Consider the following 25,531-nt stretch of genomic DNA (forward strand, 5'->3'; position numbering starts at 1 on the left):
TAGATAACCAGTAAGAACCTGCTGTATAAAAAAATAAAACTTAAAGAAATGATTTCAAAATAAATCCCTTCCAAGCCTCTGTCTACTGAGTCAGATATATCTGCAGGGAGATAATGATGTAACAATTATCTGCTCATTTGTACTATAAGTTGACTATTTAAATAATTACTTTAACGGAATTGTGGTCTTCATAGAATCTGGGGGAAAAAAAGAATCAAAAGGTAGGATTGGTAAATATGTTTCTTGGAGTTACCCTGGGTACTCAGAACAGTATAACAGGTACAGGTGTCACAGTACATGAATATATTGGCATCAGACTTTATAAATCATCTCTTACGAATTTGGCTAATGTGAGTTAGGTCACCAGAGCAAAGTTAACTTCGAACCCACCATACAGAGAGCCAGAACCTGTACCATGATGAATCTACGAACGCATGAAACAATATGAAGCTCTGCCTGAGGTCCCAGCTGGCCTCTCTGACACTGCTCTCTAACTTTGGTAGTAATCCCAATTCTCCAACTGCATTGACTTCTACAGTAAGCATATTGTGTAAGTAATTTGTTTTATAGATCAGTTTCTCTCTTTGAGTAACTATAACATACCTACCATGTATTAGTTATGGCAATGCTAACTACTGTAAGACACAAATCCCCAGATTTTAGTCATGTAATAGGACGAACTAAAAAAAAAGGAAAGAAAGAAAGAAAATTATCCTACTCCCATTTTATAGGTGAAGAAACTGAGATGGACATTAAATGACTCACTGAAATCCTATAGCTAAATGGCTAGAGCACTGGGGGTTAAATTTAGTGCTCCTGACTCCCAGCCCAGTGGCTTCACCCTAAGGTCTAATCTTTTCTAGAAAGTGGATGAATTTGGAATTAGAATTCCTTACCTATAAAATACAGTCAAAGCAATCTTTTTAAAAAAACAAAGGCATCAGTTAGGATCCCTGGTTGCAAGGAAAATAAGCCAACTGCGATGACCTTTAGCGAGAAGGATTCGTTGGAAGCATGTAAATGGCTCAGTTCCAGGGGGCAGCTGGAAAGTGGGGTTTGGTGATGGCAAGGGCTCCAGGGGCTGATGTGCTAGAAATAGGAAGCACAGCAACTCTCTCTCTTCAGAAATAGTCTAGTCCGAATATTGTAAGTGATACCACTCTTATCGCTGCCATTGCCAACAGTGGCCATGAAAATTCCTCCAAACACTTTGCTTATGCTAATATCACTACTTCAAGATTTAAGCCCCAGGAGAGAGCATCTGATTGGCTGAACTCAAGTCACACAATGAGTTTCTGGCTCTTTCAGAGAACAGGTAGAGGTGGTATCTGCTCTCCTCTCCTCACCCCTTGGTTTCTGCAGCAAGAGAGAGGTACATGGAAGCCCACATCCAATGGAGGAGGGATAATTCTCCAGAAAAAAAGCTGATGGCATTAAGAAGATGAATGATTACTGAGCCAAAAATGAAAGTCAACTGCTTGCCATTCCAGGTTATAGATAAATACATTATTCAAGACAATTTCACTCGGAAGTTAAAGCCTAAATGTAGAAAGCTGGGCCACCTCTCATCACTTGGACCCTTCTTGGGGTCCCTGGAGTGACATAATGAAAACAAGCTAATAGCACACACAGAATCCTAGAAAACCTGGCTGACTTGGTGAGATGTGGGTGGAAGGAGGCATTTCAATGCCCACTTAAGGAAGCACACGTCTACAAATCCTTGTGTTGGTTAAGCCCTGTTCCATCCTGCACTGTCCTGCATGAACAGTGTACTCCTCCCAGTTCAGTGTACGGCTCTTCCCATAATAAACCACAGCTCACAACCAGAGTGAGGTTCTGATTAGGAAAGAAGTGAAGAGTAAGCTGGTACAGGTAATTTCTTCCTTTACTTTGGATTTTGCCATTGAGGGCCTCACCTGGTGATCTAGTGAGTTCTTTTAGTCAATGAGCTCTTCTTTCTAAGACCTTTTCTACCTCTTAACTTCAGGGACACTCATCAGACTTACAGGTAGGTTGGCACCACAGTGAATAACCGTGAGTTTTGTCTATCCAGCACCCCGTCTTCTTCCTTCCAGAGATAACACCTGGGTCCCAGCAAGGAGGAAAACAACCTCCCAGACTCTCAGAATACACAGTGCTGGTGGGGCTGAGCATACCCTCCCTTGATCCTGGGATGGGCATGACCAAAGCCTGGACAACTCACATGACCCTCCCTGCAGGCAACAGTGACTGGTTCAGGACACGAGCATGTTACCCAAGTTGGGCCAATAACATTCAAGTCTGGGACTTCTGATGGAAGAATCGAGAAAAAGGAGGCTTTTTACATTGACAAAATTGTGAGGCTAGCCTCCTGCAGCTGGTTGCAGTCTATTCACCATAAGATAACGGGCTGTCTAAGCATGAGGAAAACAGAGAGAGGCAGAGCTGAGAGATGGAGATTTTGATCCTCACTGTTTGAGCATTTGCCTCCTGCCTCCATTCAGGAATCTAGCCCCTGAATTTTCAATTATATGAGCCAATAATTCCCTTTTTGTGACTGAGTCCATTTGAGTTGTATTTCTCTCCACGCTTGTTTTTCACAAATATATGAATAATAAATCCATCTATTCACTCAGCAAATATTTTTTGAGTGCCAGGCACTCTGATAGGTACTGGGGATACCATCCTGTGCAAAACAGACACAGGTGCTGCAGTGTGCGGGTAGAGACATGAGTCAAGGCACAGATAAATATGCTTTGAAAAATGGTGAGGAGTGCTAAAAAGGAACATATAGAGCACTACGAGACTATATAGAAGACCTATCTGACTACTCCCTGACACAAAAGAGATTGTAAAATGCCTACAGGTCAAGAAGTTGTTGACATGAGACAGCAATACAGGGTCACCTTCAGGAAAGACCAAGGCAAATGAGAGGCAGCCCAAACCAGACAGGTAAGGCAGTTTCACTCCCACTTTATGTGAGCAGCCCTCTTTTTTTTAATTGTGGTAAGAACACTCAATATGAGACCAGCTCTCTTAAATTTTTAACTGTACTCCACAGTATTGGTAGCTACAGGCACTATGTTATACAGCAGATCTCTAGAACTTATTCATCTTGTATAACTGTAATTTTCTACCTGTTGAACTATAACTCCCCATTTTGCTTTCGCCCAGCCCCTGGCAACCACTATTCTACTCTCTTCTATGTGTTTGACTAGTTTATATCCCTCATATAAATAGAATCACAGCGTTTGCCCTTCTGTGACTGACTTATTGCACTTAGCACGGTGTCTTCCAGGTTCATCTGTCACATATGGCAGGACTGCCTTCTTTTTAAGGCTGAGTCATAGACCATGGTCTGTGGACCACATTTTCATCATCTGTTCATCTGTGATAGACATTTAGTTGTGTCTACTCTTGGCCACCGTGAATGATGCTCCCATGAATGTGGGAGTACAGATCTCTCTTCAAGGTCTTGATTCCAATTCTTTTGGATCTTTTTAAGGCTCCCTAACATAGACCGTGGATACAGAGCTGAGAATAAGAAAACTTAAGTGTTCCAGAGCAGGGAATACAGTCTCAACTTCCAATGGAGACATTTCAGAGAGAAAAATCCTAAATGAACCCAAACTTGCTCAGCTTGTTTTCACTGAAGGACTCTTTGAGCATCTGCCCATGATATCTTATTTTACCAGCACGGTAAAAAAAGATGGGCTGGGCCATGAGGGAGGCAAAAGAAGGACCACAAACACCCTCATTGCCCTTAGGATGCTCACAGTGTTTGTACAGGAGAAACAGTAAGTCAGTTTATCCAAGGGCATGGTTGTGTGAAGCAGATAAACCATGTTCAAGGACGGTGATTCTCAGCAGAGAGGAAGAAGGTGTTTGATATTTGAAAAAGCATTCAATACCCTAAAAACATAAGACTTTATTAAACAAGTGTGTAGCCGGTACAAAACACAGAAGACAGCAAAAAGTATTGAGGAAACATGAAATTTTTACAGTTCTAGAATTTTTTCATCTAAAGGAGAGGTTCATAGCAGGTACAGCAGCAGCAGAAGGTAGCACTTATCAGGTACAAGGGCTTTGGGGTCAGAAGGTCCAGGGTTCAAATCCCAGCACTGTCACTCACTAGCTGTAAAGAACGGGACTCTGGGCATACACTTTTCTGCATATCAGATACCTCTTTTAAACAACAGGGATACTAATACTGCCTACTTTAGGGAGTAGATGTGATAACGAGATGGGATAATTATTGGAAAGAACCTTGTGCTTTCTGGCACACAGTAAATACTCAATAACTCTTAGCTATTATCATGACTATCATTGTTCTGGTCTTTGCCGGTGTGAACAGATTTGGCTCTTAAAGACTAACATTGCCCTAATAGCTAATAATAATAGTTAACTTATATAGAGTATGGATTGCATGCCAGACATTATGCTGAGTTCTTCCCACACTAATCCTCACTCATGCTCCGTGGGGAAGTACCATCATTACCCCCGTATAACAGGTGACAGCACAGAAATACAGAGAAGTTACTAGCCTAGGCTCACAGCTGAGAAGCTGCAAGGCAGGGATTAACCCTATACAGTCTGACTCAAAGTCTCCACACTTTACCACGATGCAACACTGCTCAAGGCAGTTATTAATTCTGTCCAAACCTCAAAACCTTCTGCAGAGATGTTTTTCAAAGATTTTATCTCAGGCCCACACCAAAGTCTCCCATTCAGTAAGTCAAGGTGGACCTAGGAATCAGTATGCTTAAAGCTCTCCAGGGGATTCTGAAGATCAAAAGAATTTAGAAACTCCAGCTTTAGAGGACCATGACCCTGACGACCCTGACGGGGAGTTAACTGTAGCTGCCCCCCAGCCCCATCACTATGGTCTCTAGAATAGACAGTGCTGCATCTTCCACCAACATTAAAGAATCGTTTTCCTGCAGAGCTTAACTCAGTTGGGACCAAGGATATAACTCAGCAGTCGGGGACTCATTCCAGGTGTCAGTTTTTTGCATCGAAGTCAAGAGCTTTCTTTGCCCAGACTTAAGAGCCACTCAAGTATTAATTTCGGTTCCATTATAAATCACAAGTCGTAGCCCATGCCCACAGTCCTTGAAAATATTTTGAGCTCTCTAGACGCGTGAAGTCTGTGTTCCACTCCCCCCAACTTATCCCACTCCCTCCCAGAATGTTACGCTGTCCATTAATGACCATCCCGGTCCCCCAGATCACAGTCAGGCACCAGCCCCTCAATCGCCGCAAAGAGATATAGAACATTCTCCACCTGATTCCGAGCCAAAAGGTCCCATCACAAGTCTCTGTGCAGGCTCAGAGCAGAGAAGGTAACCACTTAAGTGGTCTTTGTTCTATGGTCGGCACTGACTCACCACAACGAGGAAAAGCTCTATCTGATTTTCTGGGAACATTTAGAATGAACATTGCCCTCAGCAGGCCACCTAACCAAGACCAGAAGTTGTTCCCTGAAACCTGTAAAAACCACCGGAGCTGAGGGCTGTATACCTGTGGCTGTCAGCTCAGCCCAAATGAAGCTATCACTTTCACCATATGATCCCAGCAAGTCATTAAAGACGAGTGGCACCCATACTTGTAGATCAATAACCCAGGCAAATACATCCAACAGCAGCCAGTCAACGGGCACCAAGTCCATGTTTAATCCAGGCCAGGTATTTGCATACGGTGGAACCATACAATTGCTAAACTACTCCCCCAACCCCGCCCCACCTTTTCTAGTATGATATCCCGGCAGTCATTGCTGCTGCCTGCAGCAGCAAAAAGCCTTGTTTAGACAAGCTTTTGAAGCACATTGTTCACACAACAATGGAAAGAGAGACACTGAGCAAAAGCTCCGTGCTGTGACTGGTGTGTGATACAGCCTAAGGTGACATATTACAAAAAATTTAGTTGAAACAATGCACATAGCTGGAGCTCTTTTGCAAACGTAAACACAAGTACCTTCACAGCAATTTCCTCATTATCTACTGGTAGTCTTTCTGCACTCTTGCTTTTGCTCCGCCCTCCTTGACAGAGTACTTTGGGGGACTTCTGTGGCTGACTTTAATGTACTTGTAATACAGATTTTCAGCTCTATTAAAGATAAATCTATTTTTAACTCTATTCAAAAAGTCTAGGGGCAATGTCTTGTGAAATCAAAAAAAAACCTTATTTTTGGCACAGGGGAAATTATAAGGGTAAACAATGATAGCTGGTGGCAACTGACTTCAATCTGTGAAATCGATCTCTTCAGGATGTATGTGGACAAGCAGAAAAGTGAACTGCCTTCCAGCTCACCCCACCCCTATCCCCATTCCCTGGAATACACATTGAAAACACATTCTCAGCATGTTAAATACTGAATCCCCATCCATGAATTTCCAGATGAACAGGCAAACCATGAAGTTAAATGTAAGCAGGTAAACTTGGGGAATGTCTACTCTAAGATTTTTCTCTCCCTATTTCTGATTCCTCTCCATAAATGTGTTAAATATAACTATGTGTTATTATTCATGTATCCTAAAACTTATTCTTTCGTGCCACTGGGGAAATTTATTCTCCTTTAGTAAGAGTTATTTCCATATTTTTACAATCTATTTCTTACCCCTATTTTTCTTGGTTAATGGCACATTCATGATCCACTTTGGAAAGGCTATTTAATTCTCAGTGCTGCAGTGATTAAACACATTCAAGTGACAAACAAGTATTGAGCATACTCTTCGTGATGAAGACACAGTGTCTACTCACACCAAAAAAACTAAAATCAAAGGAAAGCATGCATCTCAATCTTCCCTCATCCTTCCAAAGGAGCAACATGCCCTTCACAACGGTCACCAAACCATCATTTGAGTACCACCGTTTTCTAAGATGTAGCAACCTCCTGGTTTTGCTGTTTATTTATCTGTTTGGACTGCTTAAAGCCAACAACAATCCCTGAGATGCAAGCAAATTAGTCATGAGAGCTACAACCAGAATAAATAGAGACAGAGAAAGGAAACTAAAGCTTACTGGACAACTGGTGGTAGTTTCCACACTTCCTCCCTCTCCTTTCTGCACAGCCTTCGATTTGCATTTGGAGATCCACATGGTTCCGGGAAGCTGACTCCACCCAAAACTCCAGCAGGGAAGCGTGTGACCTCAACTGAACCGATCGATGCATTCCACCCTTCAGATCAGTGATTGCTTCAGGATTAGGTAGATGTTTTTAAAAGGATGTGACTGTAAATGGGACAGAGACTCAAAATTAACAGTGACTTAAACAAGATCAAGGTTTGTTTCTCTATCAGATAGAACTCAAGCTGGGATGATGACTGTGCTCTGTGGAGGCAGCAGGGGCCTGAGCTGCTTCTACCTTGTTGCTCTTCTAGTCCTAAAGTCCGGCTCTTATCCGCAGATTTCCAAGATTGCTTACAACTAGAGAGCTCCCATGTTTCCTCTTCTTTACTTTAGGGGAAAAACACGAAAACTGTACACAGTAATTTTGCTTATATCTCATTGGCTAGAACTCAGTCACATAGTTACATTAGCAGCAAAGGAAGGTGGAAAATATAGGGGTTTTTTTCAGGCATAAATGTGCCCAGATAAAATTATGTTACTAGGAAAAAAGAGGAGAATAGATATTAGAGGTCAACCAGTAGCCTCTTCCTGGCATGTGAACTAAACTATTTCAGATCCTTGTGCTGTAACTTGGAACCCAAGAAAACAGGTGAATATTCTGTTTTTGGATGCATGGTTTGCTGATGTGGGAACCTGAGAGACAGTAGCAATTTTTACAACCATAAGGAAACCAATAATAGGATGAAGCTGACACCTGGAAGAGGGCAGAATCAAGGAAATCCCAGATAAAAGTATCTAGATATCTAGTAACATAAAATTCTGAATCAAACCACATCTGAAGCTCTATCTTCAGACTTTTTCACTTACGTCACCCCATAAACTCTCCATATTTTCTGAAAGCTTGAATTGAGATGTTCTTATTTTCAATCAAAACTTCCTAAGATGGGCTTCCCTGGTGGCGCAGTGGTTGAGAGTCTGCCTGCCAATGCAGGGGACGCGGGTTCGTGCCCCGGTCCGGGAGGATCCCACATGCCCGCGGAGCGGCTGTGCCTGTGAGCCATGGCCGCTGAGCCTGCGCGTCCGGAGCCTGTTCGGAGCCTGTTGCTCCGCAACGGGAGAGGCCACAACAGTGAGAGGCCCGCGTACCGCCAAAAAAAAAAAAAAAACAAAAAAAACTTCCTAAGACACAGAATGAGAAAGGGACAGAGAAAGAGATGGGGAGAAAGACCCAGATAAATACTGAAGGATGCGAGATAGCCACTAACACAAAATTTGACCAAAGTTACTTTGAGAAACATGAAGGGTATAAACTAAAACAGAAGTGCTGAATATTAACAAGAGCAGAGAATGACCCAAATATTATCAAAACTTCTTAGAACAAAGAAGAGATGACAAAGAATAACTGGTATTGAGCAGCCGAGAAGTATGTTCTGAATAATTCTTTCCCAAACTGCTAGTGGGGATTAAACTCTACTGCCACATCACCCTTTACTCCACTCTCTTCCATAGAAAAGACTTTGTTGGGTGAGATAATGCCTTCAACCTAAAAGCCTCATTAAATTAGCAATTATTCCAGATCAAAGCCTTGGGTAGATGCCACTGGCCTTAACTCTTCAACAAATTCCATTGTGATGGTCAGTGTGAGCCCTTGAACACAGCTTTGTAAATTTCCAAGTATGTCATCTAGGCTCCTTTAACTCCGGGCCCCATGAGAAGATCAAACAATTACGACCCTTTTGGCCTTTATTTTCCCCTAAGATCATCGGAAGTTATTAGTCAAAACTCACAATGTAAGTGAAGACAAAATAGGCACAATTTTTAGAAACTATGAAAGAAGTATGTTTTTTCTCTAAGATAAAGTTGAATAAGACGTGTTTGAATAAAAAGGAAACTGAAGAGGTGAGAAAAATTAAGTTGGAAGAAATTGTGTTCTTCACGGTCACAAATAAATGAGACGTGGAGGTGGAATTAGAATTGGGATCTACTTGTTCTAATAGACATCGTACCTAAAATTCCTTCCATTTTACTGATTTCCAGATTGAGAAGAATTTTAGTACGGATAAGTACTAACAGAAATATGGCTTAAAGTTGGTAGTATCCTACTGCAAAAGGCCATTCAAATTTGTAAACAGAAACAGACATTCCAGTAGGTATTTTTATATATTATTTTGCATATGAGACAGGAAGCAGACAAAAGAAGACTGTTAACAGTAGAGACTGTGGAGCGGGACATTTGTTCATTTCACAAATACTGACTGCCCTTAGTATGGGCCATGAACCACTCTGGGCGCTGAGGACACAGCGTTAAATAAAACAGACAAGAAACTCCTGTCTTCAGAGGCTTTAGGTGCTAAGGGCTAAGAAAAAAGAAGTATAAGGAGGCTGGGGAGTTCTGTGATAGCAGGGGAAGGAGTCAATTTTAAGTAGGAGAGTCAGGGAAACACTCCCTGAGGTGACTGTATTGGTTGTCTATTGCTCCACAGAAAATTAGCCCTTAACTTCGCATCTTAAAACAACAAACATTTATTATCTCATAGTTTCTGTGGGTCAGGAATTTGAGAGCAGCTTAGTTGTGTGGCTCTGACTCAGGGTCTCTCATAAAGCTGCTGTCAGCTGGGGCTGCAGGCAACTGAGGCTGGGCTGGGGCTGAAGAATCTACGGTTTGGCAAGCCTCGGTACCTTTCTACGTGGATGGCTCTATGTGCTTCTGAGGGCCCTCACAACCCAGCAGTTAGCTCGCCCCAGAGCAAGTGATGAAGAAGAGAACCTCATCTCAGAAGTGACAGACCACTCCTTCTGCTGTATGCTCTTGGTCACACAGATGTAACCTGGGCCACTGTGGGAGATTACTACAGCATGACTACCAGGGGGCCAGTAACACTGGGGGCCTCCTTGGAGGCTGGCTACATTGATATTGAATAAATAGCTGAAAGAGATGAGTTCAACAACACAAAACTTAAGACAAACAACTTAACTTTTATAAATTTTCATTTTCTCATCAATACACTAGAAAGTTTTTAACCATCTACACCATCATCATGTTGAGAAGCCTTAGATAATGTCCAAAATTTCTTTGGCTCAGTGCCTGGCATTTCATAATGAGCAACACGTGTCAGGCTATTATCATTAGTGTGGATGTGGTTGTCATCATCCTCCTCATTTTACAGATGAGAAAACTAAGCCTTCAAGATTTAAATCCTCACTGATGGTCATGCCCCTGAAACAGATGATAATCATATTCAAGCCTTCTGAATCCAATAGCTTCTTTTTTTATTTTACTGTGCGGCCTCATAGATACCATGGGAAGGATGGATAAAGGAGTTGAAGGTTATTCCAAAGCAGGAATAAGAAAATTAAAATTATATGAGGAAAGAAGGGCAAAAAGACTCAAAACCTACTCCACTGGCAATTACCAAACAGGGCTACCAGGAGTGCTTTTTGGCTTAATGTAATAGAAAACCCAACTCTCCAAGGCTTACCCAAGAAGTATGAATGTCGGTAATTGCTAGCTTTCATTCTCACAGTTACCTTTTGTCCTTTTGTCTTCATGCTTGTTGCTTCATAGTTACAAGATGACTGCTGTAGCTTCTGGCATCACATTGACAATTCAGGAAGAGAGGAGGGTGGTACGCACAAGTTCTGCTTTCCAAGATGCCTCAGCTGACTTTCATTTACACCTAATCAGCAAGAACTGTATAGATGACTCTCCTAGTACATGGGTAGGTGGCAAAGGCATGGCTTCAACCAATCACGATTCACCGCTAAGCCTAGTCACGTTACTGCCCAAGTAAAATCTGGGTTCTGTTTTTGGAAAAAAGGCAAGTCTTTGTCTACTGTAGGCAATTGATCGGTTCATCCATAATCAGGTGGATTCCCCAAGAGAAAAGCACCCACCAGCATGGTTGTCTGTTCCCACTTCTCAGGTGAAATCTATGTAAATACTCTCTGTAGCTTCTTTTTTTTTTAATTAATTAATTTATTTTTGCCCGTGTTGGGTCTTCGTTGCTGCCCGTGGTCTTTCTCTAGTTGTGGCGAGTGGAGGCTACTCTTCATTGCGGTGCCCAGACTCCTCATTGCAGTGGCTTCTCTTGTTGCGGAGCACGGGCTCTAGGCATGCGGGCTTCAGTAGTTGTGGTGCAAGGGCTCAGTAGCTCTGCAGCATGTGAGATCTTCCCAGACCAGGGATCAAACCCATGTCTCCTGCATTAGCAGGCAGATTCTCAACCACTGCGCCACCAGGGAAGCCCTGGCAGGTGGATTCGTAACCACTGTGCCACCAGGGAAGCCCACACAAGCCATTTTAGACCTTACAGTTTGGGGTGAATTATCAGAAGATGAATAAAATGACTGATACTGATTAAATTGAAAAATATGAAAGGAATAAAATTGCTGAAGTTACAAAACTTTTAGAAGCCAGTAATCTTCTAACAGAGAGGCTAACTGACATTTTGGCTAGATATGGAAAATCAAAGAGATTGGAATTATGAGGAGAAAATTATTCTGCCTTTCATAAAGGAGAGGAAGGAGTGGGGGAAAAAGAGCAGCATAAGCTAGGGAAGTAATTATAGCAGGATACATTTCATTTCAGAAAAAGTTCTTTGATAACCAGAAAACACCACATTTTAAAGTTAAGGATTTAATACTCCTAAGTCCATTACAGATAGACTCTTTACCATGCTGGAAATAACTGAAAAGCAGAGGCATGCAATTGACCACTTTATGGCTTCTTTGATTTCTCCAGGCTGTTTGAAGAGTTGAATTCTGGAAAGGATTTGAAAACTGGGCATACCAACCCTGACCAGCTAATTGCCAATGAAGAAGAATGAATTACTCTGCAATTATATTAAAGGTGAAAGAGGTCCCAAGGAAAAATTCGAACCAAAAAAATGGACTGACTTGGGATAAAAGCTTGATTGGTAACAGCCATGACTATTAAGATGTTGAGCCTGAGTTCAAAGGAAGGACAAGATCAACTTTATGTCTGACAGTCTTAAGATAAGGTCACCACCTTCTACCAAGTATATGCCAACTTTTTCAGATATGTCATTCCATGTCACACATCAGATCTGTTTACCATGACTTGTTCCTGGATTTGCCCTTAAGGTTTTGCATCCAGGTCATTAGTTTGACCATTGTCAAGTTACAGACAAATTTATGACACAGGAGCACAGATGGACTCATTCTTCTGGACTTACAGGTGGTTAGTCACCTTATGGAACTCATTAATCCCAAAAGCTGATAGAGCTTGAAAATAGAGACAGATTGCAAGCAGGTTTGATAATTCTTGGATGACAGATCATAATGGGTCCTAAAGAAAAAAGAGGCCCAACAATTCTTTTGAGCATCTAATAGGGTTGCCACATAAAATACAGGACACCCAATACATTTGAGTTTCAGAAAAACAGCGAACAGTATTTTAGTGTAAGTATATCCCATGCAGTATGAGATATACTTTAAAATGTATTGTTTATCTGAAATTCAAATTTAACTGACCATCCTAGTTTGTTTTGCTTTTTCTTTTGCTTGTTTGCTTACTTGCTCGTTTTTGCTAAGTCTGGCAACCTTAGTCTCTATTAGTGTAGGGTCCAATCTTACATAGTAAGGAAAAATTGCCTGGCTTAAAAACTATCACGAAAAACCATTTAAATCGGTCAAAGTCTACTCTACTTGATATTATATCATTGTACTATCTCCCAGTGATTCCAAAACAGACCATTTTCCCTCAATGTTGAAAAGTTCTCAGTTGAACACCAAATGAAGTCTGGGTTGTGTTTATGGGCCATGCTGTATAAAAAAATATACTGTCTGACTTTTTAAATTAATGTTTACCAAAACAGTTTCAGTGCATGGTTTTAAATGCAAAAGAGTACACTTAATTTAATGGCATAATGAAAAATAACATTCCTCTGCCTAACCTCTCTGCATACTTCAGACCAACTCTCCACAGCCAACACTCAACTCTTCTAAATGTTTTCCTTAATATTTACTTCCACATTTATAAATAATAGACCTATACTATTCTTTCTTAACTTACACATTTTAGACATTACCTACACATTTTATGATGCTTCTGAGCCAACCTGTATTTTATGAATATGCCTTCGTTTTTGGACAAGCCTTCATAGTCCTTGGAGTCAATCATTGCCTTGGGTTTGTTTGTTTACCTGTTTTTGCCTGGTTTTCTAAGTGAGCTTTGTTCATATTTTTCAAATGGTTCAACATCTCTGCCACACACCTGTGAATAATATTTTCCATTTACCCAAACACATCAGTTCCATTTTCTTTCTTCTCTAAAGATCTCCCTCCCAGAGCTTTCCACCCACTTTGCTCCATTCCGGACCTTCATTTCTCAGCCTGCTACTCAACTGTTATTCTAGGTCTTTTCCTTTGCAAGTCTCCTGTGTCGGAGTGTGCATTCCTGAATTCCATGTTTGTTTGTTTTTTTTTGTTTTCTAACCAATTGTTTATAGGAGTACACCCTCCAGAATTTTCCCCGGGAAGGCTATCTGAGAATATTTTGAGTCTTTGCAAGCATGACAGTGTCCTTTCTCCAGAAAATAAATATCCTGTCTCTTGTCAGGGGTGCATAGGGAAGGGTAGTCTACTGTCTGGGCTGAGTGGAACAGGGAATCTGGGCTCTAATAGCTCCATATTATTTTCTTTTTTAACTAAACTCTGTTTCTTCAGCCCCATTCATTGCCCTGCTCTTGGTAATAGCTTTTTTGAATACAGAGTAAAAGGAAAAAAAAAAAAGTTACTAACTTTAGGGCTCAGTGTGTACCAGACCCTTTAGCTAATTTTAAGAAGTTCTAACATTTGTGCCTGTCATCAACCAAATCATGTCCTCAGGGCTTCCCTGGTGGCGCAGTGGTTGAGAATCTGCCTGCTAATGCAGGGGACACGGGTTCGAGCCCTGGTCTGGGAGGATCCCACATGCCGCGGAGCAACTAGGCCCGTGAGCCTCAACTACTGAGCCTGCGCGTCTGGAGCCTGTGCTCCGCAACAGGAGAGGCCGCGATAGTGAGCGGCCCGCGTACCGCGATGAAGAGTGACCCCCGCTCGCCACAGCTAGAGAAAGCCCACGCACAGAAACGAAGATGCAACATAGCAAAAATAAATAAATAAAATAAATTAAAAAAAAAAAAAGATCATGTCCTCAAATATTGTTTTAATGATGATAAGAATGACTCAAAAGGTCCTACCCTATATGATATGAAAAGGGAGAACTAGCATGTGCTAACAGTCTATCAAAGCTGTACTGAAGAATTCGAGAACAGGTATGAGGTGAGGATACAATAATAAATAGAATTAAGAAACCCCTAAATGACTAGGGATGCAATACTAGTTGGTAAATAATATTGGTACTGGACTATAGCTAAGGGCAATAAAGGCTCGTATGTGGGAAGGATGGAGGCTACCATGCTCAGGACTCCAGTGGTTAAGAACAGGGATCCACATTCAAGTCCCAGCTTACGTATCTTCTCACAAACTCTGGTTCCAGTTTCTAGCTCATGCTAAATTCTCCATCACTACTCTGAATCTCTCCCTTCTTGTGCTTTTCTGGACAGTATGAGGCCACGATGAATACCATCCCAGTGCCTTCACTCCACAAAGTACCTCAGACAAAAGATAATATAGTATATGAACTCCTCTATAGATGGTTTAGAAAAGAGTGATGGGGCAGAGGCACGGAAGGCGGCATTCACAACATTTTTGTAGTGACATTCACTAAGGATGGGATTTCGGCCATCATTTTTTTAAATCCCTCTGTAACTGCCACTGGCTCTTAGTTTGTCTCTAGCTAATTTGCTAGCTAGCTCTCTTTCCTCCAGAGCCCCTGTGCCTCTTTCCACAGTGGCTCCTCAGAGCTCTCACATTCTTTTTTTTTTTTTAATGAGTGGAACTTAATTCTCTTTGTTTCAATTTTCTACCTTCAGGACTTGTACAGAGACCACCGTTTTGTTGACAAATAGCCTATGAATGTATTTTGCTAAGCAAAAGGTTATCTGATCCAGAAAGAAGTGTTGCCACCTCTTAAAGAGATAGACGTGGCTGTGTATTATTAGTAAAGAACAGTTTTGTTTTGCTCACACCTTCTTATAGTTATATAGTATGATTGCATTTTTATAAATGCATACGTGTGTATGCACGTACACATACATACTTCATATACATAAATACATGCGCATATTATACACACAACTTTAGATACGTGTATAGAGAGAGGGAAAGAGAAATTTGTAATTATATTTACCAAAAACCCTTAATAAAGGGCCAGTGAAATTCTCTCTGGAAAGTGCTGTTAAAGAAGGGCTTTGGACAGTGTGCTCCGAGGTCCCGCGGATCTGTCTTTTGCTTCAACAGCGTTTGGACAGAACAGACCCAGGGACACCCCTTGCTCCTGCCTCCCACCACACTCCAACCTTTTTTCCAGTCACAGCCTTTGGAATCAGCCACTCCGCTATCCTCGGTCACAGGGAACAGCCAACACCATTTTTTGGAGCTTAACTCCTCATTACCGATCAACCACGAGCTCCCGGATTCCTCAGAATTACTCCACCGAGGTGGAGGCCAACACCTGGCCAACATGCATCTGCAAGCCTCCTACACCTACCTCGCTCTGAGCTTCTATTTCGACGATGTTGCTCTGGAGAGCGTGGGCCGCTTTTCCGGGAATTGGCCGAGGAGAAGCACGAGGGCGCCGAGCGTTTTGAAAATGCAAAACCAGTGCGGCGGCCGCCCTCTCTTCCAGGAGGAGCAGAAACCTCCCCAATACGAGTGGGGTAAAACCCAAGACGCTGTCGGAGCCGCCGTGCTAGCGAAGAAGAACCTGAAAAAGACCCTTGAGGACCCGCCTGCCCTCGGCTGTGCCCCCGCATACCCCCGCGTCTGTGACTTCCGGGAGAGCCGCTTCCGGGAGAAGCAGGTGAAACTCATCAAGAAGATGGGCGACCACATGACTAACCTCCGCAGGCCGGCTGGCCCCCAGGCTGGGCTGGGCGAATATCCCTTTGAGAGGCTCACCTTCCAGAACCACCAGGAGCCTCCGGAGCCCAGCAGGCTTTGAGGAGCCCCGCTCTGCAGCCACTAGGCAGCTTTTTAACCACCCTGGAGCCCTGTCCCAAGATGTGGACCAAATGGAAACAATAAAGCTTTTTGCAGAAAAAAAAAAAACAGAGCTTTGGTTTTCTGCATTTTTACAGGGATGTATTACTCAAATAATGAGAAAATGAAAGTGAAATTATCTCCATTTAGAAAAGTAAATTGAGTATGTGTCAGATGAGAAATAAACATGAGAAGTCTAAATAGAACCACAGAGAATGTTTTTAAAAAAGAAAGAAAAAAGACATTTATAATAGGGAGGGAAGTCATGATCTGAAAAAACAGAGGATGACACATCTTACGTCACATTCCCATAATAGCAATACAGAGGTCCTAAGTGTGTTTCATGAAGCATGAAAAAAAAAAAAACAGCTAAAGGTTAATGAAAACCTAAAGTGAAGGAAGTTTGTTGTAAGATCTGCAAAATCCATGCAATCTGGAATTGCATTCATATTAAGTAAGTGGGTGGTTCATACTCTCCCCGCCAACCCCCCCCCCCCCCGCAATTTACCTCTTCATGGATAACTCTGGTTTTTCTACCAGATTAATTCAGCTCAGATCACTTTCTTTATGGAAACATACTAAATAAATTAAGGAAATTAGCCAAGTTGGTCGACTTTATAAAGAAATGGTGATTATGTATGCAATCCCACATCTGGTAGAGACATGAGTAAAGGACCAAATTTCATTGCAGTAGTTACCATATGCTCACTCCATTTCCCTTAGCACTCTGAAATTGATGGTACCATTGGAAAAAAAAAAAGAATCCCAGAGAGTTAGAAATAATCTCAAAATTAAAAAAAAAAAAAACAGAAAAGAATAGAACATAAGTCAGACAAAAGGAAAGAAAAATTCCTGAATTTCTTAGGGTTTTTTTCCTGATTATAAAAGGAAAAAAGTTATTGAAGATGTTTAAAGACGATTCTTTAAAAGCCTGATGAGGTGACAATGACAGACCAGGTTATTTGGACTAGCTCTCCCACTGAAACAGCTAAAACTGCTGAATTAAACATTTGTAACCCTGTAACAGCATCAAAGAGCTGACAAAATAGAAAGGAAATACCAAGTAAGTATTAAAATTAGAAAGGTAAATGGAAAATTTATGGATTGCTTTACCTCTGAAGGCATTTGCCAATCTGGAAGAAACGGAGCTGTGTTTTTGAAGGCCTTGTGGCACGAGGGAAACAAAAGTTAAAGCATGGGGCCCATTCAGTGTTGTGCGTCTGGTAAACCATCTCGCATTTATGCATTAAGCTGAGATTTTAAAGGGCTACAGCATCACAGAAAGGATCAACCATCAGTATTTCCACCCTATTCCTTCCACCCCAGTAGTTTTTTGGGAGAAGTACCTTGGTGCTAAGCAGAGCAGGAGAAAAGAAAGGAAGGAGAAAACAAAGAGAATTGTCCTTGAGAGGGTGTAAACCATGGATAAGCTCTCTTGAGGGTCTACAGTCCCAATTTTGCAACACCTAAGTGATCAAAAACATATATGCCATGGTTTTAACTTAAAATAGTTCTCTGGTCATCAGGAAGTCCCCCCCCACGCACACACAAATAATTGTTTAAGGGCAGTGAGCCACACAAAGACACCAACTATATAAAGAAAAATATACCATGAATGAGAACCAGCAGAAATAACAGACACCTAAGTACTTCAGATACTGCAATTATCAGACACCGAGTATTAAAAGAAAACCATGCTCCTTTGTTTAAGGAAATGAGATAAGTTTGAAAATGAATGAAGGGTACAGGAAATTCTAAAAAGTGTTACTGCAGATTTGCAAAAGAACCAAATTGAACTTGCATAAATTAAAAATACAATAACTGAAATTTAAAACAATATATAGATTGGGCAGGAGCTCACATATAAAGAGAATAAATGGACTGGAAGACAGAAGGCACTTATCCAGAATGCAGCGCACAGAACACATAACTGGAAAAATAAGAGAGGCTCAGGAGGGACCTGGCTCAGAATAGGTATTCAGCAAACAGTTGCTGAACGCTCTGACTATAATTTTTACTGATGAGATTATTTTCTGGCTTCAGATGTGAGCTGCCTCTTCTAGACTGGGACTTAGAGAAGATCCTGTAAAAGGAGTATCAATTTCAGTGACTGCAACTGAAAAAATTGATATGATCAACAGACATTTACTGAGAGCTTGCTAACTGCAAAACACTGTGCTAAGCATCAGAGTTAAGAACATGTATGTTATTACACATAATTTATATGTTTTCTTATAAGAACAAGAATTTCATAAGGGTTTTATAAAGGCACAATGTTCTAACCAGATTCTTCTACTAGCTTGCTGTGCAATTTTAAACAACTTATGTAAAGTCTCTCTGAGGCCTATTTTCTCTATTTTTAAGATGAGGACAATAGAAACAGAAAAGATAACACAGAAAGCAAAGGCTTTGCTCATGGCATATCATAGCTGCTCGGTAAATATAAGTATATTCCCTCATTAACTAAAAATGTTTTTTGATGCACTGGGCTTGGAGAAACCTATATATGATATTTAATGCAAATGGATTGTGAATCCACATAATCTCCAAAGCCAATGAAGTACTGGAATCTCCTTTTGATTACGTCATAGTTACTTAACAATATGTGGAGAATATTGCTAGTGACCTGTCCAGTATCCATCCCCCACTTCTTCCTAACAGAACCCAAAATCTATTTGTAGCAGTAACATGATGACCTAACGCTTTATCTCCCAGACCCTCGGAAGGCAAGTGTGTCCATGTGCCAGCTGTAAGCAAGTTAGTAAGTCCGGCAATGAGGTATTTATCAGCCATGCTGCCACATGAGGCTTCCCATGAGCCCCTTTAGCCTTTGTCCCTCCAACAGCCGCCTTGTGAGCATAAGAACAAAGCCACACAGAGCCGCAAAGAAGGAACAGAGAGGGAGCCTGGGTCCTTGATCACCGGGCTGCCATGTTGACCCAATACTGACGGCTCCCAGACACTTCTTCTGTGAGGCAAATGCCTTACTATTTAAGTTTTACAGGCTTTTTCATTACAAGCTGTATTAGTCGGGGTTCTCCAAAGAAACAGAACCAACAGGATACATACAGATATATAGATACAGATAAAGATACAGATATACATATAAAGAGATTTTTTTTAATAAGGAATTGACTCACGTGATTATGGAGGCTGAAAAGTCACAAGATCGGCAGTTAACAGGCTGGAGACTCAGCAGAACCAATGGTAAAAGTCCAGGCCAAATCCAAAGGCCTGAGAAACAGGAGAGCCGAGGGCATAAACTCCAGTCCAAAAGCCAGCAGGTTGGAGACCTAAGAAGAGCCAATGTTTCACTTCAAGTTCAAAGCCAGGAAAAAAGCAATGTCCCAGCTCAGCAGTCAGGCAGGAGGAGTTTGCCCCTTCATCACGGGAAAGTCAGCTTTTTTGTTCTATTCAATTGATTGGAAGAGGGCCACGCATTAGGTAGTGCAATATATGCTTTTCTCAGTCTCCCAATTCAAATATTACTCATCTAAAAACACACAGACACACCCACAAGAATGTTTGACCAAATATCTGAGCCCCCTGTGACCCAGTCATGTGGATACAGAAATTGAACCATCACACAAGCAGTCAGATACAATCCTGATATACCAGTCTGGACCACTTCATGGGCACCTGTAAAAGAAAACCCAAGATTTCATTTAAGAATAAGGGTTTTTGTGAGGTATCCCCACCCCCTACAATTTGACATTTAAAAAACCCACAGGAAGGGTAGTAGAACATGAACACAAATATTAAGCGAGTTAAGAATAGTGAAGAAAATCAGCTATTGTGGCTTAAAATGTTAACTAGCCCTCAAAGAATAGCTATAGTAAAAGTCTTGGGAATAGGCAGAGAAAACATGCTAGCCCCTTCCCCATGGAGTTCTTCACAATTGCTCCCTAAGGAACTTTGAAATCGCCAATGCTCAACCTGGAAAATGAGACAGGAGTTGCTGGCCCCACGAGAGAGAACAGAAGCATGTACCTCATCAGCATTACAATGTGAATGTAATTTTCCTGATGTGAAATTCAACATCCTTTTTGATCATTTTCCCTGATACTTTGGAATCTGTGTATAATGAGCATGTAAAGCACAAACTTATTTTTACACATTAAAAGTGGTTTCATGAGCCCAAAGGAAAGGTCCTAATTTACATGTGACACTTGCTCACTCATGCATTGACTGGTTGGATAAATTACTGAGCGCACTCTAAGTGTCCAGCTCTGGGGACACAAAGCCAGGTACTTTGTGAAAAGGTTTAGGAGCCAGCTCTGTCCTTTAAGAGTTAATAATCTAATATTAACACTGATAGACAGGCACAGACCTCATGGCACAGAATAAAAGAATTAATCTGGGACATTCTCAGACAGTGAAGTATTTATGTCACAGACAAAAGAGCTTAGCATTGAAGTTAATGTTTGCAAATAAGAGTAATTGGACATGTAATGAAAGTGTTTCTGTGTAAACTTCCATTCCCAATCTAGCTGAACAACTTGGGCAAATTGCAGAGCCTCTGTGAGCCTCATTCTCCTTGTGAGGAAACAAAGATAATGATATCTAACATTGCAGATTCTTTGATGTTTAAATAACAGCATATAAAACATATAAGACAATGTCCAACACAGAGTAAATGGAAAGTACTTTTAATAGACGCTCCTGCAATATGACAATTGCCTGAACAATAGTAATCTCACTAGAAAAGTAAAGGGTTTACATACTACATGTATGTGTGAATTTCACAGACTTACCTTTTTTCAACCAAAGAGCCAGGGTCCCTGATACACCCCTAATGACTCAGTTCTCATCAAGGCAAACTACTTTATTGAAGCAAAGAGTATGGGGGCTGAAAGTATAGGAAGAAGCCAAATTAAGTGATTGTTTAAATGCTTTTGCCAGTCATAGAATTAGCTATGTCTGTTTCGCATTATCAACCAGTGGCCTTTTGAAATTCCTGTCACTCCATCTTCTCTTTAAAATGAACAATTATATATTGCTAAACAATATTTTCTATGTCCTTCTTTTAACATATTCATATTTCTGATTAACATAACACTACTTTTATTCATCTGTTCACTTAATTCATTAAAAATATGATTTGAGCACCTACTAAGAGCCAGGCACTGTTCTGAATGTAACATGTTAAATAATATCATCAAGACAGACACAGCTCCTAATCCAGCTATTTTAGTCAAGGCTGCTGTTCCAAAACGTCTTCCTTTCACATCACTCACTTTCTTGGCCACTTATTGTAAAATGTCAGCCTTTAAAGATGGTTCATAACATAAGTATCCACTAAATTCCCATCTTTATTTATAGACTACAATTCATCAGGATGATTTTGATTTTCACTTCTATTCTCTCATCCACAGTTTCTCGAGTTAGTGGGTCCCAGGATGGACAGAAGTATTGATGCTTAATTTTGGTGGTTGGAAAAGTGCTCATGTCAAGGTTGACTGAACAGTAAGTCATTCCCCTGACACAAATGAGGTCCTAATGCAATGTGATGATGACACATGAAAAGGAACCTTTCTGGTAAATTCTCTAGAGTTTTCATCAACTCAGCAGGTAGGAGAGATTGAATACCTGCTCAAAGCATATGTTTATCAGGGACATATGCACTAAGACATGAGCTATCATTTTTCCAAGCAAGATTTTAAACTCCAAGTGCTTTCATGTTACAAGACATTAAAGGCACTGAACAGTCACGGCATGAATTGCAGCTGTTTACTGTGTGGGGAACCAGTGGGTAATTCTCTGAACATCAAAAGATGTTGCTACCAAGTTTTCCATCTCTCTCTGGACGTTAATGCTGACCCTGACTGATGCCCCATGAAAGACTAGTATAATGCCTTTTTAAATAACTTTTTTTGCCTTATGTAACATTCACAGACCAGGTATTCAGAGAAAAAAATTAGCAAATTTCTAGGAAGAGTTGAAAGCATGTTTTGTTTTAGATGTTCATCCTCGCATTCATGGAGAGAAGAGGTGAACACATTTCCAGAAGTTCAGCAAGACTTTTTCAGAAATTCAACAAAAACTCCTGGAAGGCTAAGAGGTATCCATCAATTCCTTCCATCCCAGCAGCACAGTCCCAGACAAGGGCTTAACAAATGGCAGTACAAAGTCTGTACTGATGTCCTTCCTCAATTGCCTAATTTATACCTAGGAAGTAACTCACCCAGCCGGGCCTGGCCTCTTTGTTTAATCATCCGCCAGCCCCTTCACAGCCCAGACTTGGTGATAAGGCACAGCACTGCTACCCCGCTGCTGGTAAGCAGATAGGAGCACCCCCGGGTGTTCACAGGCTGGGAAATTCTCTGCCCGTGTCATGCTTGTCTGTCAGTCTCCACAGCAATGGGACTGACTGACTCTGTCCCTGGCTCTATCTCTACTTCTAAATCTTCCTCCCTCCCTGGCTCCATTTCTGTCTCCATGTGAATCTCTCTATCTCTGCCTCCCTCTGCTTGTTCATCTCTCTCTTTATGTTCCTCTCTACATGTCTCTCTCTCTGTCTGTCTGTCTCTGTCTGTCTTTCTCTGTCCCTTTCTCTCTTTCTGGCTCTCTCTGTATCTCTGTGTGTCTTCCTCTGTTTCTCTGTCTCTGTCTCTCTGCCTCTGTATGTGTGTGCCTTTTTCCAGCTCGTCCTCTTTCTCTCTCCGTCTCTTTCTCTGTCTATCTCTCTCTCATACCTGTGCACGCAGACACAAACAGCCAATGGCATTATTATTTTATCTTCACTATTAACTCCAGTAAACTATTACATGGCTCCCACACTATCATGATGAAAAACAAAGTTTCCCCGCAGAGAAATGCACACATTATTAGAAAACAAAATTCCGATATAAACACAAGGCAGGGTCTTCATTATCCTCTGCATCCAGGATTTACACAAAGACCAAAACATGTACTGAAGGCTCTTTCTTGTCACTTAGATCAGTAGCCCAAAATATCCCCAGAGCGATTCTCAAATCCATAACTATGTCTAGCATTGGGTATAGGCTAAGTTATATATTTTATATTTCAATTTAATATTTTTTCCAAATATATGTAACTCAAGTTTTCCTTTTTTTTTCACCACGCCATGTGGCATGTGGGATCTTAGTTCCCTGACCAGGTATCAAATCCATGCCCCCTGCAGTGGAAATGCACAGCCTTAACCACTGGACTGCCAGGGACGTCCCAAGGTTTCTTAATGTAGAATCCATGGCTGTCCACGATAGGTGGTTTCAAGGGGGTCTGTAAACACTCTGAAACAGTACGTCATTTTCTATCAGCATTTTTCAGGAAAAAGTCCATAGCTTTCAACAAGATTCCAAAAAAAAATATCCTTATCAAACAGACAAAAAAAAATTAATCACCAATGGGGTTGTCATTTTCAAAAAGTTATAGATTCGTTATAAAAATTTTACTTTTGGTCAACATACATCTTATCAACCAAGGGAAGCTGATAGGTACACGCCCACCATCATATGGAAGTTCACAAAACATTCTGACAATTGAAGCGTGCAAATCACTATGTGAGAGGCTTATAAATTCCACCTACTGGGAACTTCTCATTCGGCACTGCTGGTATTTTTCAATCCTTTTTATAATCCTTGAGAACTATTTATGACACAGTCCAAATGAGCTCCATCTACATAAATTTTTACCTTCCTGAACACTTCCAAAGAATCTTTCCTTTTCTAACAGAGCTCCTTAAACAGACACAGGAGAGGACAGAGACACAAAGCACTGCGCAAGCAGCACATTCTATTCTCTACAATTAGTTCCACAGAGGAGTCAGGGTACAGAAAAGGTTGAAAAGGTTACCTATTGTCTTCCTTCTCAATACAGGATGAGTTTGTGTATTTGACTTCAACAACTGCCCAAATAACGAAACCACAGAAAATGGTCAAGGTTAATTCAATGTAGATACTTCACTTTAAATGCAATTGTTATTTCGTTTCTAAAACACTTCTAAAAAGAAATGACTGATTGGGAAATTAGTATCTAAGCAGAGAACTGAAATAAAAAATGGGTTGTTTAGCAAGGATGCCAGCTTCAGGAAGAACCATGAGGCCAAGGATGGAAAGGTCCTTTAAGAACTCCACCTGACAAAAGGGCAAATCTCTCAAACTGGCCTTCGAGGCTCCTTAAAATGTAGTGTGGGGCTTCTCTGGTGGCGCAGCGGTTGAGAGTCCGCCTGCCGATGTAGGGGATGCGGGTTTGTGCCCCTGTCCGGGAAGATCCCACATGCCGCAGAGCGGCTGGGCCCGTGAGCCATGGCCGCTGAGCCTGCGCGTCCGGAGCCTGTGCTCCGCAACGGCAGAGGCCGCAACAGTGAGAGGCCCGAGTACCGCAAAAAAAAAAAAAATGTAGTGGGAAACTTCAGATCCATCCTTATCTCCAATAGCCGTCAACAGCCATTTTACCTGTTCCCTTCTTTCTTGAAGCCAATATTCTAATAACCTTCCACGTCTTTGCTAGTGCGGCAGACAGACTACAAGGGGGCCACCATTGTCCCCAGTGTTCCTGGCGTGTTTACATCTTTGTATCATCTGATGCCCTTAAGTGTGTGCTTCCAACCAACAGAATACGGCAAAGGGGATGGGATGTTACCCCCACGATTATGTTATATAAGATTCTTTATTGCTAGCAGATTCATTCTGGAATCTCTCTCTCTCTCTCCATTGCTCACTTTAGTTTTTGTTTGTTTTTTTGTTTTTTGTTTTTTTTTTGCAGTACACAGGCCTCTCACTGTTGCGGCCTCTCCCGTTGCGGAGCACAGGCTCCGGACGCGCAGGCTCAGCGGCCGTGGCGCACGGGCCCAGCCACTCCGCGGCATGTGGGATCTTCCCGGACCGGGGCACGAACCCGTGTCCCCTGCATCGGCAGGCGGACTCTCAACCACTGCGCCACCAGGGAAGCCTCATTGCTCACTTTAAAGAAGCAGTCTGTCCTGAACTCTAGTGCGTCAAGGAAATAAATTCTGCCACCAATTTAATGAAACTTCGAAATGGACCCTACCCAAGTTGAGCCTCTGATGAGAACAAGCCCTCGTTAACAACTTGATTACAGCCTCGTGAGATTCTGTGCAGAGAACTCAGCCAAGCTTTGCCCAAATGCCTGACCCACAGAAACTGTGAGGTAATAAACGTGTTATTTTAAGATGCTAAGTTTGTTACCCAGCAGAAAAAACTAGTACAGTAAGTACTGTGCTGTCTTTCTAGAATGCTCTTCATCTTCTTTGAAATCCTGTCCCTTTGTAAAGGATCAGATCCAAAATTTCTCCTACCTTTTTCTCACGTAAAAGGTAACAATTTGTCCCAGGGCATCCCTGGCAGTTTGATATTCAGCCTCTTCCCAATAGCCCTTTCCCACAAGGGTGAATCTG

The 25,531-nt window shown here is 41.6% G+C and overlaps 1 pseudogene; it reads left to right on the forward strand.

The window, feature by feature from the left end:
- The first annotated feature begins 10,619 nt into the window (after positions 1-10,619).
- LOC132432916 (ferritin light chain pseudogene) lies at positions 10,620-16,114 on the forward strand (annotated as a pseudogene).
- Positions 16,115-25,531: the final 9,417 nt, after the last annotated feature.

The sequence above is a fragment of the Delphinus delphis genome, chromosome 10 (genome assembly GCF_949987515.2).
Source record: "Delphinus delphis chromosome 10, mDelDel1.2, whole genome shotgun sequence".
Classification (NCBI taxonomy): Eukaryota; Metazoa; Chordata; class Mammalia; order Artiodactyla; family Delphinidae; genus Delphinus; species Delphinus delphis.